Below are 6,747 nucleotides of genomic sequence, written 5' to 3' on the forward strand. Positions count from 1 at the left end.
TTATAGACTAAGAAACTTCCTTCACTCTCAATATCTTTCGATGTAGGATTTTAATTGTGAGAAGAGTTTCTTTATATATACTTAGAAACTTTCCTCACTTTCATCATAGATTTCTCACAAACATGTCCCAAACACATATGACATATCTTTGTTGCCTCTTATTCCTTACTGTTGCCGGAAGTTGATACAATTATTGATGTCTCATTAACGTTACTACCTTGATAGTAATACAAATTATTACTTTTCATGATGGCTTTCAACATCACTAGTGCTCCAGAGATTACTTTAATAATTCAATTTTCCATTCTCACATGTAGACCTTTTGACTCTAAGGCTCCCAAAGAAATGAGATTTTTTTTCATATTCGATATGTACTAAACATCTTTGACAATTCTAGTGAATTCATCATCATTTTTCAACTTGATTGAACATATCCTTTTATTTTATATTTATTATAATTTCATATGTAAACAACTCAACCATCTAGTTTTTAAAGTCAAAGAACCACTCTCGAATTGATGTCATATGATAAGTGCATGATGAGTCCAATATCCACGTGTTGAGATGTAATATTGTATGTGACATCGACAAAAAAAATTCAATCTGCATCGCTTTTGTTTTTTTGCCACATTTGCATCTTTAGAATCTTTCTCTTTCTTCTTCAATTTTGGACAACTATTATTCTAATGTCCTTTCTCATGACATAAAATACATTTATCTTTGGCAACTCTAATTTTGGATTTCTCTCCCTTTTGATTTGTTTTGTTGACGGCCCCTTACCACCAATGTTTTATCTACTGTAGATACTTGGTTTTTTCTTTTATCCTACTTTATCGATTCGTGACTATATAAAACAAAACTTACAACATCAAGTGATACATTTCCCGTCTCATAAAGTAACGATATTTTAAAATGTTTAAATTCATCCAAAATGGCCGATAACAACATCAAAATCAAATCTTCATCCTCAAATTTTACATCAAAGTTTAAAAGATTTGTTACTAATTGATTAAACTTAGTGATGTGTTCATTTATGGTAGTACATAACTAGTAATCAAATCGTAACAAACTCTTTTTAATAAGGAGCTTATTTTGACAACTCTTCTTTAGAAATTTGTCCTCAAATGCATGTCATAATTTTTGTGCAGAAGTTTAGTTCTTTGCGACATATTTCTGCTCTCTAGACATGCACGATCAAATTTTGCACGTCAATCGATTCATGATACTCCATTTTTATTCTTCTATATCATCTAGATTTTTTACATTAATAACAAAGTCTAGACCCTATTAAAAATGGAAATCTATAACATCACCTTGCCACATGCCAAAATGCCCAGTACCATCAAATATTTTCACCGCAAAATTCAAATTCAATATCGGGGTCCTCGTCTAGGATGACAAAGGAGTTTATGCCTCTTTTGAAGACTTAGCCACCATGCCAAGGATAAACTGACAAATAAAATAATAAACAAAAATAAAGAACACATTAAAGAATTTGATAACGGAGTTTGACCAAATATTGTGTACGTCTCTGAATATTAAGGCTATCAATTAATAAAGAAGAAGAGAAACAAATATTGGATGCTTCAAATCAAATGGAGGAGAGTTTCTTTTATAAATTAAGAAACTTTCCCACTCCCATCATCTTTCGATGTGGAGTTTTAATTGTGAGGAGAGTTTCTTTTATATATTAAGAAATTCTTCACTCTCATCATCATCCTATGTAAGATTCTAATTATGCCAAAAACAACAGTCCACTAAAATAATCTTGAGACATAAGTTCAACAATCGACTTGCATTCAAAGGAAGATTCACGGTGAAAGACAGGGATGACAAGCTTTGTAATATCATAAAGGTCGATTGTCCCGTATGTTCAAGAAATGTTGAATCTATGGTTGCAAATGAGTCAAGCCCAACTTGAGTTTGAGCTCAACGCATCCAGTATTTATTAGTTTGACTCGAAATCGAGCTCGAACAAGTTTATAAATTTAAGTTCGAGCTCAACTCGACTATCTACCTACAAGATCGACTCGACTTGAAAGCTTGATCTAAAATTAATTTTTCAAGCTCGAGCTTGAATTCAAACCAAAATTTATTTTCAAAATGAAAATATCAAACTTTCATGCATATTCAACATTCAAAATATGATATTTTAAAATGAAAATATTAACAATCATAACTATTTAAAATTACAAAACATGATATATAAAAGAGTTCATTTTCTTCTTTGTCACCAAATAATTTGTTTCTCGTTATAAATAATTGGACAAGTAAACAAATGTCACTTTAAAGTAAAAAATAATTAGAACAAGTTTACTGAATCATCATGACAAATAACAACATAGAGAATATATCAATCTAACAAAGCCACATTAAACATTTTAAGTGGAGTCTATTGAGAGAAACTAGTTGATACTAGACAAGAAACAAGACTATTAACGAAATTATTAAACACATATAAGGTCTTTAGGCATTCTCACCGCAAATACGTCTCGCAAGCTGAATGACTTTCGGAATAGTGTGTTCAAACAGACTGACTAGATAAGTCTCAACTGCCTCCTAAAGAGAAGTTAGGACGGAGCTCTAAAATCTCAAATCTATTTTGAAATCTTTTGCAATCTTACAAACAAGTCTTTGGAATGGTAGTTTACAGATCTTCGTACTCTTTTGGTACTTACAGTTCTCTCTCAAAGCAATCATTCTTAGTCTAAACCTATGAGGATTCTTCACACCACCGGTAGCTAGAGAAGATTTTCTAGCCATCTTCGTCGCCAATTACTTCCTCAAAGCCTTGCCTCCAGTCTATTTCCTATCGGATTTGTTTCGTGCGCGCGATGTGAATAAATGATAGATAATATGAAGGAGTGGAGCAACATTGTGAATAAGAGAGAGAAATAGTATAAGTGAGAAATAATATGAAGCTACTCTTGTGAATGAGTGAGAAAAATAATGAAGATGAAAAGTCATGTTGAATATGATGATTGATAATGTACTAGGGAATTCGGGTTTACTTTTTAACTTTTGGTCATAAGATATAATAATGTGAATTGTGGGTTTGTCATATGGGCTTTGAAGAGAGAGCGAAAAAAATATTGTTTTTAAATTTTAATATTAAAATAAATAATAATAAATACATTATATATTATCAGGCTCAAAAAAGCTCGACAAATTATCGAACAAATATTATATGAGTTCAAGTTCGACTCAAATATTAAACGAGTTGGCTCAAGCTTGACTCGAACTCGGTCAAAGTCAAACTTAAGTCGAAATTTGACCGAGTAATTCGCGAGTAGCTTACCAGCGATTTGGATTTGCTGCCCTAGTTGAATCTATTAAAGGTATTTTTAGCATAGACTCTCTTATCTCTCAAATATACCAAAATTTGTCAAGTGTATTATAGTTTCAAACTTTCATGTAACTGGTTTGCAATCAAGAAATTCATAATCGAGAAAATATGAACAATTGTTTTCTACTCTAATATCCTCAATTGTTTTCTTGGTGCTACAATCTATAAGATTCGGATAAAGAAACACAATACACTACATTAGAGTAAGAAGTGGAAAAATAAGTTTGGAAGAACATCAAGATAACCGGACCTGCATTGGTTCACAATTGGAGAAAAGTTAATAAACAATAGATTTTTTTGTCAATAATGAAACATTAATACCAACCAAGTTACTAAAATTGCACAAGACCTAAGATGAAATAGTCTTCTAAAAAATTCACTTTGTTTTATTGTAATGTAAGATTGTATTCATTGGTGTAAGTTTGATTCAGTTTGTCACTTTTATTTCACTTTCTTAAAAATAACTTATTTTGTTTTCTATCAATTTTTCTACTTTAAGATTTATTTATAAACGATACAAATAGATTAAAAAAAAATTATAAGTTGATGATCTATAATATGTAATAATGTCTAAAGCTTAAAAAACTTATCACTGCTCCATTTCCTACATTTTTAAAATCATTATGTGACAAAATATATGAAACATATTAGTCAACACCAAATATTTAAATCTCTAACAATTAGAATTATCAATCGTAACATATTTATGACAGCATTATTTGTTTATTTTAAGTTATAGATATCGAAAAAGTGATAGAGATTCATAACACATTGATAGGATGCATGAACTCATGTTCTAAGTAATTGGACCATTTAAAAAAATATTCTAAGAAGTTTTTTTTTTTTTTTTTATCAATAAACATAATGTTTGTAACGATGGACAATAATGAATAAACTTGATAAGTTCAGTGTGAAACATTGTAAAAATAGAATTAAGTGCAAGAAAAATCAAGTGATGATATTTTGGAGGTGAAAATGACCTTTGTTTCTTTAAGTATATTAATTAATTAATAGTAACTCCACACACGTTATTAGTTTAAAAGTGAACCCATTAAGACGTTCATTATTTATTCTCCAACCTTATTTTATTTGGGAAGATAACCGACTACACAATTAATTATGACCCTCCTCAATCGAAGAGTTCTAATTAAAATCGAATTCTTGATCTTTATTTTATTAAGCACATCACTTGAGTAACTCTAAAAAAATCTTGATTTAATTTAATATAAATTTAAAATCTATCTTTTACTTAAATTAAAGTGAGATTTATTTATTTTATTTCAGAGATCATGTTATATGTACATTCTCTTGATTTGCTTGTAATTTTAATATTTTAATCATAATTATTGTTGGAGTCTATTATGAGCATTCAAATTGATTTGAATCAACCAATTACTCTACTCCCCAATCTGAACTAATAAACATTAATTTGTAGTATATAAGATTTTGATATAACGAAAACATATATATATGACTCGCATATATATAGTTTATTTAAATAAATGAATTAATGTCATCCCGTCATTCTCGCACTTGAAATATACTTATTATATAATATTTTTTTAACAGATATATCAAATTGATTTTAAGTATTTATTTAACAAACAAAAAAACAAATTGTTTGAAACAACCCTATTTGAGATGACTTGTAATTTCTGTTTTGTCAAGGATGAGAAAAGTGGGAGATGTTTTTTTCTCTACAAAGTTGGTACTATTACTAATGTGGTTTGAGAAAGACTAGTTTTTAGTGTGTTGTCATTTTTTTTTTAATTTGTTTGATAATTTAAATAAAAAACAGTTTTTTTTTTTGGATTTGTATACCAAATACCTTATTTTCTTTTTTTCTCTATTTTTTGTGTTAATAAAGAATAATTTTAGTATTTTAATAAATAAAAATAATAATTAAATGAATGAAATGATATTTAAGTGGCAAGGTTAACGGGAAAGTTATTTCCCAAGAGCTTGTTTGAGAAAGACTAGTTTATAGTGTTTTATCAGTTTTTTTAAAAATTTGTTTGATAATTTTAAAAATAAAATCAGCCTTTATGGATTTATATACAAAAATACATTTTTTTCTCCTTTTTTTTTCTTTTTTTTGTTAATAAAAAGGTCACTTTAGGATTTTAATAATAAAAGGAATAATTAAATGAATGAAATGATAGTTAAGTTGTAGGTAAAAAAACCTTTAAAAAATCTAAAATCTCAAATATCAAACAAGCTCTAGATTATAGTTTGTTCTTAATTTTTTATATTATTTTATAAAATTGTGTGATATGAATTGTATGTTCATCATTTCAGATATAAAGTTTTATGAACTATTTGAAACACTTAAAAAATAGAGTCTAATTATTTGGAAACACTTTCAACTAAAAAATGGAATGGAGTTTAGTTTAACAAGGAAAAATGTTATTAAAATTATTATAGTATATATATAATCAAAATCCATAACAGTGTTTATTTAAATAGATATTTAAAAAAATAATATTTTTAAATAAATTAAAAGAAAATAATAGTTGAAACCCAAATTTCAAGATCTTTAAGGGTTTCCAAACAAAACAATATGTTAGGATTTTTATAATTGTTTTGGTTTAATTAATTATTTTAAAATTAGTATATAAAATATGAAAATGAAGAAAAATATTAAAGAGATGGAATTCAAAAGAAAGAAAGGAAGACAGAATGATGTAACGGGGGAATTTGATGAAATGGCCCTGTTAAAGGGTCTAAATACAAAAATGATCCCGCTTGATATAGTTTGCAAAAAGGTCCCTTTGGCCTTGTGAAAAGTCTGTATTGCCCCTCGCGCGATTAAATTACCGCTCGAAGACGACGTTTTAATCTAAAACGCGTTTTAGATGAAACACGTGAGTGGCATGTCCCGTAAATGGAAAGTCGAGAAATGTCACTCACGTGTTTTAGTTGAAAACGTGTGAATGACATTTCTCGTCTTTCATCGTATATATAATTTTTTTGCCTTAATTAAAAAAAACTCCATTCACAAATATTGACTCTCTCACTTTTCACTCTAACTCTACTCTCAAACCCTACTCCCCTGAAGACCACGACCAAGACCACGAGCAGCAGCTGACGACGACGACTACGACCACGACCTCTCTATTTGAAGTCGTGACACACTACTCTTCGTTCTCAAAATGAGTAGGTTTATTTTATGTTCTTTAGTGATTATGAACACTAGGTTGGTTATATTATAGTATAGCTAGGTTGTATTCGATAGCTCCAGAAAGAATGTGAATCAATATTATGTTATATGAACAAAGACAGAAGTTACGCGCATTTTGCTCACTCACGCATATTGTTTCTCACTCACGTGAAATACTCACTAAGGAGGAGTTTGTTGGTATATTTCATTGAAATACAATGTGCCAAGAATTGTGCACAAG

Source organism: Impatiens glandulifera, chromosome 1 (assembly GCF_907164915.1).
Source record: "Impatiens glandulifera chromosome 1, dImpGla2.1, whole genome shotgun sequence".
Classification (NCBI taxonomy): domain Eukaryota; kingdom Viridiplantae; phylum Streptophyta; class Magnoliopsida; order Ericales; family Balsaminaceae; genus Impatiens; species Impatiens glandulifera.